The sequence below is a fragment of the Phoca vitulina genome, unplaced genomic scaffold (genome assembly GCF_004348235.1).
Source record: "Phoca vitulina isolate PV1807 unplaced genomic scaffold, GSC_HSeal_1.0 scaffold22, whole genome shotgun sequence".
In the NCBI taxonomy this organism is placed as follows: Eukaryota; Metazoa; Chordata; class Mammalia; order Carnivora; family Phocidae; genus Phoca; species Phoca vitulina.
This window is the reverse complement of record NW_022589725.1, coordinates 25,680,015-25,693,848: the sequence shown is the minus strand read 5'-3', so window position 1 is coordinate 25,693,848 and position 13,834 is coordinate 25,680,015. Positions and strand designations below refer to the sequence as shown.

Below are 13,834 nucleotides of genomic sequence, written 5' to 3'. Positions count from 1 at the left end.
CCTCAGGACTTTTATGATGCTGTACTTCAGTAAACCACAAAGGGTCAGTATGAGATTATACTATATTGTTCATCGGTTTTTCTGTGGCTTGATTTCCAAAATATTAAGCTCTTCAGAAAAATAAATACCCTTAATGACGAACACTTGTTGGAATATGCTTCGGTTTGGTTTGGTTTTTAAAAGGAATTTTAGTTTAGACTATTTAAACTTCCTATCTTTTTCATTGGATTATATACTGTAGTAACATCAGGAGTTTAATTCCTTAAAGGTAGAGTATTAAAGGAGGCAGATAACAGGTACATAGGTGTAAAAACTAGAATAAACTAGTCTTTCTGTTGATATTCTAGTTCCTTATAGAAATGTGATCATCTAATCACATTAGTTAGGATTATAAATAAGTAAAAATGTTAAATTATAAGATTTTTAAATAAAGTTCTAATTCAGTATTTTAATGTTTGTAGAATAATATTTTCCATCTCAGTGTGCTGCTGAAAAGGTATCCTGGCTGACTCACTTTGATAAATAGATAAGGTGATGCATGTTGGGCCTTCATCAATGAATGTGCCTCATTAGGGAATTTGTAACATAAATACAAATAAAGAATATTCAGTTTTATCTCATATATTAAATAACTTCTCTTACGTTAGGAGTTCAAATTAACAGTTTTTGTTGTAGATAATACAAGATATATATAAATAATATCTTTGAAATTCCATCCAGAATATGAACAAATAATGAAATGTTTCTTCATTTATAATCTTAAAAGAGACTAGATATGATAAGAGTCCTCTTTTTCTTAGTTATCTTTGGTTTAATAGATGCCGGTGAAAAGGATATCTGGTCTTTTTTTTTCTCAGTATCCTTCAGTACCCCAGCTTTCCTTTAAATACTTATCGGGCACCTCTTAATGCCAGGAACTATTCTAGACACAGTGTGAACAAAATATAAATCCTTGACCTCATAAATCTTATGTTCAGTTGAAGGGGAGACAGATGAGTCTAATAAAAAAAATATTTGAGCAGAAACTAGTAGAGGTCAGGGAGTGAGACATGCAGAGAAGAGTGTGAGAGCAGAGGAAATAGTAAATACATGGCCTTGAAGCTGTAGTTTATCCTGTTTAAGGAATAGCAAAAAGAGAACAGTGTGATAGGAGTGAGTGAGTGGAGGAAAGAATAACAGATGAGGTTAGAGCGGTAACATGAAGCCAGATCATGAAGGTCTTTTAGGTTATTTTAAGGACTTGAACTTTTTCTCTGAGTGAGATGATAAACCATTGGAGTTTTGAGCTGATCTGAATTATTTTTTAACAGGATCACCATGGCTGCTGTCTTGAGAGTAGATTAAGTTAGGAGGTAGGGACAAAATTGAGGAAATCAGTCATGAGGCTATTGCAGTATTCTTAAGATAACAAAGATTGTGGGTGGAATAGGTTTGCAAAGGAACCTCAGATTCTCTTTTGGACACATGTTAATTTTAAGATGCCTATTAGATATCAAAATAGACATATCAAGAAGACATTTGGATATACAATTTAGAGTTTGGGAAAGAGGTCAGAACTGGAGATCTAAATTGGGGGATCTTCGTTGTCTATGTCTCTGAAAGTGAGGAACACCAAAAGAGTGAATATAGGTAGAAAAGAAAAGAGGTTCAAAAACTGATCCTTGGAGCACTCCAGCATTTATAAGTTGAGGAAAACATATCCAAAGGGCTGGGAAGAAACTACCAAAACCACAGGAGGAAATTCATTGCTGTAGGGTATTCAGACATCCAAGTGTGAAGAAAGCATTTCAATGAGAAGATGGGTCAATAAAATACAGACTAAGAATGACCGGTGTGGAGATGATCAGATCAGTAATTTTGAACTGTTTTGGTGGAATGGAAGGGATAAGATTAATGTGGGTTCAAGAGAGAATGAGGAGTGGAATTGGAGACGACAGACAACTCCCTTTTCTTAAAATATTTGCTCAAAAGTTGCAGGCATTGTGACACTTCATCCCTAAAAAGTACTTCAACATGTAACTTCCAAAAACAAAGACAGTCATCTACATAAGTGCAGTGCTGTTATCACACTAAGGGAATTTAATATTGATGCAGTAATAGATATATTACTCATTCCAGTAATGCTCTCTATAATTCTTTCATGGTCCAGTGTCAGTTTTAAAGTGTCTACTGTAGTGGCTTATAGAATATCCACAGTCTGGATTTATCTGTTTTCCTCACAGTTAATTCTGATAAAAAGTTTTTGGCAAGAATTCTCCATAAATGATGTTGTATATTTCCCATTGCCTCACATCATGAGGTCCCTGATGTTAATTTGTCCCATTATTTGTGCTGTTAACTTTGCTCACTCAGTTAAGGAGGTGTCTGACTGATTTTTCCATTAAAGACACATTTTGTTTTTGGTAATTGGTGAGTTAATTAGTGAGTGGGGTGTGTAAATGTCCTATTTTCCAACACTTTGTCTGATGCCATTGGCATTCTTTGATGATCCTTGCTTGAATCAAGTTGTTATACCATTCGTTGCAAAATACTGATTTTCTGTCATTCCTTCTACATTTATTAGTTAGCATCTACCCCTTTCTTAAGTTACCATGCACTAATGGATTGACAGATCTTGAGGCATTTTCCTATAATGGGTCACAGAGGAATGGGAAAGAAACTGGGGGAGAAAGTGAGATCAAGAGAGCATTTTTCTTTCATATGGAGAAAATAACAGCATGCTTCTGGGAATGATCCACCAGGGATAAGAAAAAATGATGATGCAGATAACTATGTTCTAAAGTAGGCAAAAGGAGTTAGAATATTTTTACACAAGTGGAGGAAGTGGCTTTTGGTCCATGCACATGGGCATTTCATCCATTGTCACAGGAGAGAAGGCAAAGAATATGATCACAGGATAATGGATAAAAATGGTAGTGAGAGCTTGTAGTACTCTTCTCTTTGCTTGTATTAGTGTCACAGGAAGGTCATCAGTGAGAGCAGGAATGAGGGAGGAGGTAGAGATCTGAAAAAAAAAAGATATGAAATAGTTGTTTAAGAGAGTGGTGAAGGAAATTTAATAGTACTGCTGAGCAGCAATAAGGGTGCACTTGTAGTTCATGGTCTTGTAAAGTTAGATGAATCAACATAATTATGTTTTTCTTCAGCCATATTTAACGATGTGCAATCATGGAGTAAGGAGAGAGTTGGATTAAACTGCTTTAGAAGATTTGTCAAGTATGACCAAGCAAGAGAGGGGCAAGGGAATTGAAGGTTATATGCGAGGGGTTGATTGTAATGATGGACCAGGGTATCTGTGTTGGGTTAGGAGGAAAATGAGGGCACATTGAGAGTGAGGGATGGGGAAGAGGTGAGAGGATTGATGGATTGTAGGTCCCTATGAGACATAAGATTAGCCTTGTTAGCCTTGGCATATTAGAATAAAATGGAAAGATTGGAGCTAGTGTTTGAGGAGTAGGATACTTGAAATTAAGATTATGATGGGACTGCAATTTTGGGTTATGACATGATCTAGTTATGATTCTGGGAGTAAGTTTCTAAGATGAGATATGGAGTATAGAGTGATAGGAGAAGAGGAGGTCAGTGAACTGGGAGGCCCAGGGTGTTAGAAGGATCATCTGTGTAGATATTGCAATCACCAAGAATTATGACAGGGCTGCTATCAGAAAGAGTGGCAGTGAGCCAAGGGCTTAGTTCTTCAAGAAATGAGGGGAGAGACTATAGTCATTAGATATCTACAATAAGAAGGGCTTTTTGGTGGTATGGTTTCATAACATGATATTCGAAGTTGGGGGCTTTAGGGAGCAGGGCCAGCCAGTGGAATGAAGGTGGCAATGAGTAGTAAGAAAGACAAACTGTGGGAGAGAAAAATTAACTACCTAAAAAGGATATAGAAATATATGTCCCAGAGGAGAATCAGGTTTCAGTGAGACTCAGACTAACAGGTGAATGAAGAGGATTCTGTTAATGAATATTAATGAGTGTGTTTATGACTGACTTTAGAAGGGCTTCATTTAGGAAGGGTGAGACATGGGAATGTTTACCACCTTATTAGAATGATTTGGAAGTTAAAGACTTCTTGTGACAGTTTTAAATAGGGATAAAGGGCATGATGAGATTAGTGCTGATGGCCTTAAAGCTTTATTTACTTTTTTAAAAAGATTTTATTTATTAGAGAGCGCGCGCGGGCGCGCGCACACACGCGCGCACGTGCGCACGCGCAAGAGTGGGGGGAGGGGCAGAGGGAGAGGGAGAAGCAGGCTCCCTGCTGAGGAAGGAGGCGGATGTGGGGCTCCATCCCAGGACCCTGGGATGATGACCTGAGCCAAAGGCGGACACTCAACTGACTGAGCCATCCAGGCGCCTAATAGTAGTGAGACTGTGAATGTCTTGAGGGAGCTCTTGTCAGGAACCTAGAGCTACAGGATACTTTTTCAAAGGAGACGTGGAAGCTAGAGGAGAAGCAGCAAGGACTCCTCGAACTATCTAAGCCAGCTCACTGAGGCAGGAGGTATGGTTGCAGCTCTTCCTTACTCAACTTAATCTTTCTTCCACTCTTTACAGTTGTAATTCTATGTTTATTCTGGTGTTTGCTTTGTCCTTTGTCCTTCCTTTATTCCATCTTCATTCCTCTGTTTAGTGTCCCACTGGGAAGCTTAAACACAGAAACACATTAATAACATGTATTTATGGCCATTGTATTATTTATTCTCTATTCAGAAAAAAAATTCTTTTGAATCAGTTGGGCATTCTTTCTGCTAGGCAGCGCAGTTTCAAACATTTTAATTTTCAGACATCTCAAAACCTGTTCACTATTTACTTTTGGCTATATCAGTATTTCCATTTATTGTTAAGGTATCCACCTTATGGATATGTTTGAAATATATTTGAAATACATTCACAAAAATGTTTTTTTGGTAAGAATAAAGTAACCAGATGTTTAAAGTTTTGAGTTGAGGGGAGAGGAGAGCATTAAATGGAAAACCTGAACTTTAAAATAAGCTAAAAAATTTGCAGTTTGCTTTGTATTTTGTATTTTGATGATGGGATGGAAATGAGTTTGTAGTGCACTCTCATATCTTGTACACAGCTAGAACTTTAAAACTTAGGTGTGTGCTCCTTCCTTGAATCATCCAGTTAACAGGTTTACTGTAAGGGTTTTGTAAGGTAATAAGCTGAAACTTTTTACTGTGCAAAAAAAAATTTTTTTGAATCATTTGTGGAATGTGTAATGAAAATGAAAAGCAGCTAGGGTTATCTGAAAACATTGCTAGCACATTTTCTCCATAGAGTTGCCAGTAAATGTCTCCAAATTTCCTGGATTATTTTAAAAATTATTTTCTCTCTTAATAATATTAAGACTTAATTTAAAAGAGCTTTCCAAAAAGCTTTAAAATTGATATTTTTATGCCAGTCATAGTGTCAGAAAGTGTAAAATTCCCATATGTTTTGAAGTTTCAGGTTAATTGGTCTGCTGTCGTAGGATGGTTGCAAATATCTAGGATGATTTTTTTAATCAGTCCTTCCTTCTCTGCCCATACATCACATCAGTTGTACTGTTTGCATCTGTAGCCACTATTTCCAGACAGTAGTACTTTTTTTGGCCTTTGCCATAGATTTATAATCTGCCTGAAGTCAGTCCAAGAAGAGTGAGCTTGTTTCATGTATTATTTTCCCACAGCCCACAGCTATGCTGATTTGTTTGAAGTTGTGAATTCTTTGGTCTTTAAAGCAGAACTTTTGCCTATTCTATTTGAGGTTGTCCCATGTCATCATTCTGTATGCTGCCTGACTAGCAAACCATCATTTTTCTCACACATGTTCCATATGTTATTTTGACAGAATCCACTCACACTACTTACTTTCAGCGGTTTCATTATTGTTCTTTTTTTCCAGAAACTGGAAAATCATATAATCTTAAATTTACTACTTGAACACATTAATTTTTTCCTGATTTTTTTATTGTAATAAAATATATATGACATTTACCATCCTAAGCACTTTTAGGTGTACAGTTCAGTGGTGTTAAGTATATTTATGTTGTTGTGCAACCATCAACACCATCCATCTCCAGAACTGTTTTTCATCTTTGCAAAACTGAACGTATATCCATTAAACAGTAACTCTTCATTCCCCCTCTCCCTTGCCCCTGGCAACCATCATTCAACTTTCTGTTTCTGTGATTTTGACCACACTAAGTACCTTATAAGTGGAATCACACAATATTTGTCTTTTTGTGATTGACTTACTTAAGTTAGCATAATGTCTTCAAGGTTCATCCATGTTGTAATATATGTGAGAATTTCTGTCCTTTTTAAACCTGAATAGTATCTTATTACGCACCCCACATTTTGCTTATCCATTTATCCATTGATGGTCACTTGGGTTGCTTTCATATTTTAACTATACATTACCTTTTCTATAAGCAGACATAATTGATTAGACCCCCATTTTGAGTTCTCCTTTTTTTATTTCATTTCCCATACTTATTTTTACGTATTTCTAAATAATCTTTATAATCATTATGCCTGTATCACATTCCATTTCTGATTTATAAATTATGGATCACTTCCCTGATGTTGTGTTTTAGGCTCTTTCTAATGTTTTGCTATTGTGGATAACATAATAACCTTATATTGGATTTTCTTAAGGTAAATTCCTAACAGAACATCTCCATGTCTCTTACCATATATCTTGAAATAGTTCTATTAATTCATGTTGCTAACTGGGAAACATCTTTTAATTTATCAAGGTGCCTCAGAAATGCTGATAACAGGGGTGTCCGACTCTTGGTTTCAGCTCAGGTCATGATCTAATGGGACATGGGATCCAGCCGTGCATTGGGTTCCACGCTCCTTGTGGAGTCTGCTTGAAGATTCTCTCCCTCTGCCCCTCCCCCTACTCCTGCGTGCACACGCTCTGTCTCTCTCTTTCCCAAATAAATATATTACAGATAAGGTTTAAATAAAAAAAAAAAAGAAATGCTGGTAACATTTTACACAAAATCAAATCTAGCTTCTACAATAGGTTCAGGTTTTGAAGCCACATAAAGGAAAGGGCATAAGTACTTTCTGCAGATCTTTGGTTTGATGCAAAACTTAATCCCACTGTGAGACCATATGCCATATCTTTGTTCTCTGAAACATTTGCCAGCCTTTCTCAGTGCCCTTTTAGACCATTGTAGACAAATGTTCACTGATTATAATGCAATGATAATTTTCAGCTATGAGGTCCAAGATAAAGCCAGTAAAATGTCTGTGGCTTGAACTGGTGGCTAGGCAGGCTAAATCTGCCGACTTCATGTGGGAAGGGCTCTGTATTATTCATTTCACATTGACATTGTTTTCCTGATGTAATCTGTTAGAGAAAGAGGTTGTAGGGGAACTTTCTTCATTAGGATAATCTTCACTGAGGGTGGGTGGGATAGCACTCATCAAATGAACTGTCAAGAGATATATCCTTAGCTTAATCTGCTCATTCAGTGACATGGAAAACCTGTACCTGTAAAATTATTTGGCATAGTTTGGAATAGCCTGATCCTATGTATGCCAAAAGATGAGTGCCAATAATTTGACTTGGGTGAGTTCCCTCTGGTGTTTGGAATAATATGCCTTAGAGGTAAGTTGAAGCATGTACTTTGAAGGCATGTGCTTCCCTAAGAATTGGCTTGTGTAAAATAGGGAATTCTGTCTGCAAAGGACTTAACCAAGATTTTCCTAAGCATTTCAGCTTACATTGTCATAAAATACATTTCATTTTTAGATTCCCATTGCTCCCTTTTGTAGAAGTATAGGGAGATTTAAAAAGATTTTTAAAAGTAATTTATTTGGAAGTATAATTTTGATCCAGAAGAATTACATTTTAAAATGCTCTTTAGGGGTGGGAGGAGAAATTTGCACGTATTGGATGCCTGTGCTCTATCAGAAACTGTGCTAGGTGCTTTGCAAAAAAATTTACATTAAATTCTTCCAACAATTCTGTAAAGTGGTTATTAGACCACTGTACAGAAGAAAAAACTGAGGCACAGACTTACTCAAGATCACAAAACTAGGAGCTAGAAGAACTGTAATTCAAACCTTGATGTGTCTGACTTCTGTACCCATTAGAGTATTTTCCCTGGATTACTAATTGAGTCTGGGTCCATTGTCTTCATTTAGTGCTTTTTCTCAATCTGCATGTGTTTACTGTTTTGTGCACAAAGATACATAAAGATGTTCTGTGAATTTTACTTGAGAATTTGGAGAAATTTTATAAAAAACAAGCATTTACCGGGGATGACCCCGTATGTGCTATTACAGATTTCTCAGGATGTGGGAACATTTTGGTCTGCAGCCAGGGTAACCTGTGTGACAGTGTCAGAGAGGGCTATCTTCTGATTAATAAGCTGTTCTGGAGGTTAACAAACAAACAGAAAAGGCAAAAAAACATTTTGCACAATGTTGAACACTGCAGGCTTCGGGGGGGTATGCATGTTATTAGTTGGTATTCCAAGATTCTATCTTTTGGGACCTAAGAATGCTTGGCCTGTTACAGATTTCCTCAGGAGATTCTGTCACCAGAGAATCCCAAAGAATAGAAACAGTGCTTACTTATAAGATAAGGTGTGGAAATATTGAAGTCCTAAGTTGTAATGTTACTTTCATTCTATATTACTCTCATTCTGTAATTTTTTTTAATGTTGCAATAGGGGACAATTGCCAATGAAATAAATTCTGAGTTAATTACAAATACTGGAGAAGTTGAAAAAGTAAACCTTAAATGATAGTCTGTCAGAGATTCCCAACCAGTATATTGATCCCGTTAGCCCTTAGGCCAACCAGAGCCCTCAGGTTGGTTTCCTTCTCTGGTTGCCTCCTCCATTTACTCCAGTGTCCTATATAAGTCTTATCTTTTTTTTTTTTTATTTACCATAATAGGAAGAAGGTTGGTAGGCTGTTGCTCTCCTAATAGTTATTTGTGACATCTTTTTAGAAGTAATCAGAATGTATAGTTTATTTATATGTAAACTCCAGTAAATGTGGAAGAAAACACTTAGATTGCAGCAAGAAAAATCTAGCTTGAAAAGTTGTTAAATACTGAAATGCTAGGGAGGTTGATATATTTTTCATTTCCTTTTATTTTTATAATATGAAGTTTTTTTCTTCAGTTGACTTAGAAATGCCATTTTGGTTGGACTCCAGCCTCAAATTGTCCTTATATATTAATAGCTTCTGTGGTCAGAAACTCCTCCAGGGAGGAAAACAGGCTTAATTTCAAGCCACTGATTTATAGGTGGATTTTTCAAATACAGTGTATAGATTGGGACCTGCTTACAATGAAATTTGGGATAGCATTAATAGTTTACTGTGATTATGAAAAGAGCATGGAGGGCTTGCTGTCAGAAAATCTGGGTTCAAGTATTTATTATTTGGATGGGGAGTAAATGACAAAAGGCGGGTGAAAGCCATTTTTGCACACACTTGTCAAAGAGTAAGCACTCCTTTTTTTTTTTTTATGCTTTACCGTGGGGGGGGGGGGGCAGGCAACAAAAGATACAAAAGGCAAACACAGTGAGTTATACAGTTTTAAGAAAAATAATAAAATGAACACCTGTGTATCCAGCTTAAGAAAGAACTTTACCAATGTCTGCAGTCACCTATGAGACTCCCCAGTTACGCCCTCTTCCTTTCTCTACCAGAGGAAGCAAACTATATTTCATGTTAATCATTCTCTTTTTCTATATAATTGTTTTACCACATATATCCCTAAACAGTCTTGTTAATTTTGATCTTTATAAAAAGTATCCTCTCTATATTCTTCTGCTGTTTGCTTTTTGCTATTAACATTCTGTTTTTGAAAGTTATCAATATGTAAGGATATGGTCTATTAATTTTCTCTACTACACAGAGTTCCATTTTAGATATATCACATGTCTGTTCTATTGCCACTTATTATAGTTTATTGCTGTTATAAACAATGTCGGGGCGCCTGGGTGGCTCAGTCGTTAAGCGTCTGCCTTCGGCTCAGGTCATGATCCTAGGGTCCTGGGATCGAGCCCCGCATCGGGCTCCCTGCTCGGCGGGAAGCCTGCTTCTCCCTCTCCCACTCCCCCTGCTTGTGTTCCATCTCTCGCTGTGTCTCTCTCTGTCAAATAAATAAAATCTTAAAAAAAAACAATGTCTTTGTGAATATTCTTAGGACTTCTCACCTAGGAATATATAGAGAGAATGTCTTGGATATGTGTAGAATTTGTTGGTTGTAGAGCCTGCTCACAGAGTTACCTTAACTAGGTCATGCTGAATTGTTTTCCCAGGTGCATGTGCCATTTTAACCAGTAGTGTGAGTTCCCAAAGCTCATTATTCTCATCATTAATTGATATCAGACTTTTCAGTTTCTGCTAGTTGAATATGTAAGTAATGGTATCTCATTATGGTTTTAATATGTGTGTTATTCTCAAATATTTGTTAAGTTCCTGCTATGTGTGCCAGACTCTCTTTCTCTGGAGACAGAACACTGAACAGACATTTATGGGGCCCTACATTTTAGTGTGTGGGGGTTAGGAGAAAGGTGAGAAAGGGAATTAAAAAAACAAATAGGTAAAATAATCAGATGGTGATTAGGGGCTGTGGAAACAAAAGGACAAAGCCTGAATGAGGAGTAGGAAGTTCAGGGATGAGAGTAGGTAGCAATTTCAATAGGTCAGGAAAGGCTTCATTGAGAAAGTGACATTTGTACAAACACCTAATAGAAAGGACAGTACATACTAGTTGTTACCCTGCAGAAGAGCATTTCAAGCAGAGGAAACAATAAATGCAAAAGCCTTGAGGGGGAGCATTTCTGATTTGTCCAAGAACATTTAAGAAACAGCAGTGGCTGGAGCAGAATGAGCCAGGGAATGGACAGTAGTAGAAGATGACGGTAGAGAGGTGGCGAAATCACAGAGGGTTTTGAGACCTCTGAATGGACTTCAGCTTTTACTGTAAATGAAATGGGAAGTGGAAGGATATGACCTGACTTAAGTTAAAGGCTTGCTCAGGCATTTCCCTAATTACTTATGAGGAAGAACATTTCTTTTTATTTCCTCATCTGTGAAATGCCTGTTTAGTCTTTTGACCATTTCTATGTAGTATTCTTTGTTTTAGTGATTCATAGGAGTTCTTCATATATTCTGGACTGGTGTCTATCAGTCCTATATTTTACAAATATGTTCTTTGTAATTTGTCTTTTTATTCTTTATAATACCATTTGAAGAACAAAAATGGTGTAGTCAACTTTATTAAACTTGTTCCTTTATTCTTTTGTACCTCTGGTTCATATAATTAAGTTAATTATAATCCTTGGATTAGGACACTCTCATCATTGGTCCAGCCTGGCCCTTTTATTTATTTATTTTAAGTAATTAATAAGTGAACCCACTACAAAAGCTAGAACCATACAATAGCTTACTTTTATCCTTTTGATCTCCCTTACTTCCCCATACCTGTTATAACCATCATCCAGATTTCAGTATTCACTCCTTGGCTTTCCATTGTATATTTCATCTCATTTATAAAAAGCGTGAGTGGATCAGAAGGAATGAGGTGTACTGATGTATGCTACAAAGTGGATGAACCTTGAATTTTCATGCTAAGTAAAAGAAGTCAATCACAAAAGACCACGTATTTTATATGAAATATCCAGAGTAAGAAAATCTATAGAGAAAGGAAGTAGATTGTTGGTTGCTGGAGGAGGGGGGTATTTGAGAGTGTCCTGCTGGGGAGAGAGATAAGAGTGTCTTTTTGAGGAAATGTAAATGTTCTAAAATTGACTAGTGATGGTTGTACATACTTGTGAGTATATTAAAAACTATTAAATTGTATAAATTAAAGCTGTTAACTTTGTTCACATGGGGGAAGGGGTTTGGGTTTGTTTTAGATACTTAAAAAATCTTTGGGGACTGATTTTTTTTTTCACTCAATATTATATTGCTAAGATTTATCCATATTTTGTGTAACTGTAGCTCATTCATTTGAGTGTATATACCACAGTTTATATATCCATTCTCCTGTTGGATATGCATTTGGGATGTCCTTTAGTATGATGAATCATGCTGTTATGAACATTTCAATGCATTTTCTGGTAGGTGTTTAAGTTTTTCTAGGTATCTATCAAGGAGTGTAATTGCTGGGCCATAGGGTGTGTGAATGTTCAACTTTACAGGATGAAATACTAAATTCTTTTGTGTTGGCATTACTTTACACTCCTACCAGCAGTGCTTGATTTGCACTTCTCTTTTCACTAATGTAATTGAATATCTCTTCATATATGTATTGGCCTTATGTTTCCTCCTCAGTGAAATACTCATAAATGTCTTTTGGCCATTTTTCTGTTATATTGTTTGTGCTTTTTATGCTGACTTTTAGGAGTTCTTTATTTATCTTTGATACTAGTCCTTTGTCTTTTATAGGATAGTAAATACCTTCTTCTATATGAAACTCTTCCCCACCCCAACCCTTGCCACATACACTCTCTTGGAGGTTTATCTAATGAATAAAAGTTCTTGATTTTAATATTGTTAAGCCAGTCTTTTCTTTCCTAATTAGTGATTTCTGTGTTTCATCTATGAAATCCTTTTCTATACAGATGAGACTGATATTCATCTTTATTTTCTAGTAAAGGTAGAAAGTTTTAATGTTTTTGACATTGAAGTCCTTGATTCATTAGGAGTTGGTTTTTTATATGATATAAGGTAGACATCCAGTTTCATCTTCTTCTACATGGAGTTTTTTATCCTGTTCCATTTATTGAATCATCTCTCACTTCAATAATCTGACATGTCACCTCTGTCATGTACCAACATTTCAAAACTGCATGGATCTTTTGCTTGGCTCTCTGTTTTATTAGTTAGTTAGTCTGTCTATCCCTGGACCCGTACCATACTTCTTAAACTGGATAAAAGAGCACAAGTGACCATCAAAAATATCCCACCCCCTCCCAGAACAATCGGTTGAAGGCTCTTTGAAGAAAACAAGCTCCAACAAACCACTTGCAAATGCTATAGTTTGCAATATCTTCAGGGGAAAGCCGGGTTTCAATTAGAGCAAGAAGATGAAGAAAATGTTCAGAGATACAATAATTGAGTTTCTACTGATAATGCACTGTGAGTTCCAGAGAATTTAGTGGTAGAGAGTTGGAGGGGAAGAGAAATAGTGGCAGAAGAGTGGATGTATAGTTAACTTCTGAGGATAAAAACATGGAAGATTAGGGGGAACCTGATGATTAGGGCTTTTTGTGGTGACCAAAATGAATAGGGATAAAAGGCAGAGATTATTTCTGGTAAGCGTAAGGCAGATTTTGGTGGTGAGGCTGCAAGTGTTGAGGATTAGGGATGGAAAGGTATCTGATGTTGCTGTGGATGCACCAAGCTAATCACCCTCTTAACCCCTTTCTGGGGACAGGCAAATTTACTGTGAGCTCACGAGGGTCCCCCTTGACTCCTCTTGACAGTTACAGGTGAGGAAATCAATATAACTAAAGAACACACTTGCTTTGCTCTACAGGCTGTTTTTTGTCCCTGACTTAAAATACTTTAATGTTCTAGAGTTTCATTACGGTTTATCTAAGTCATACTTTTGCTTGGTAGCTTCAACCTTGTGCAGAGTTAATTGGATACCCAGAGTCTTAAAAATTAGTATCTTTCATCAGTTCTGAAAACTTCTGTCATTTTCTCTTAAAATATTGCCTTTTCCTCATGTTCTCTGTTTTTTCCTTCTGGAAATCCTATTTGATATGTGTGGTAACTTCTCATTCTTTTTTTTTTTTTTTAATTTTATTTATTTATTTGACAGAGAGAGACACAGCGAGAGAGGGAACACA

At 36.5% G+C, this 13,834-nt stretch overlaps 1 protein-coding gene across 1 annotated transcript in view; it reads left to right on the top strand.

Annotated features, from left to right (window-relative positions):
• Positions 1-13,834, top strand: part of ESF1 (ESF1 nucleolar pre-rRNA processing protein homolog) — a 62,799-nt gene that overhangs the window by 26,194 nt on the left and 22,771 nt on the right. The window lies entirely within an intron of this gene.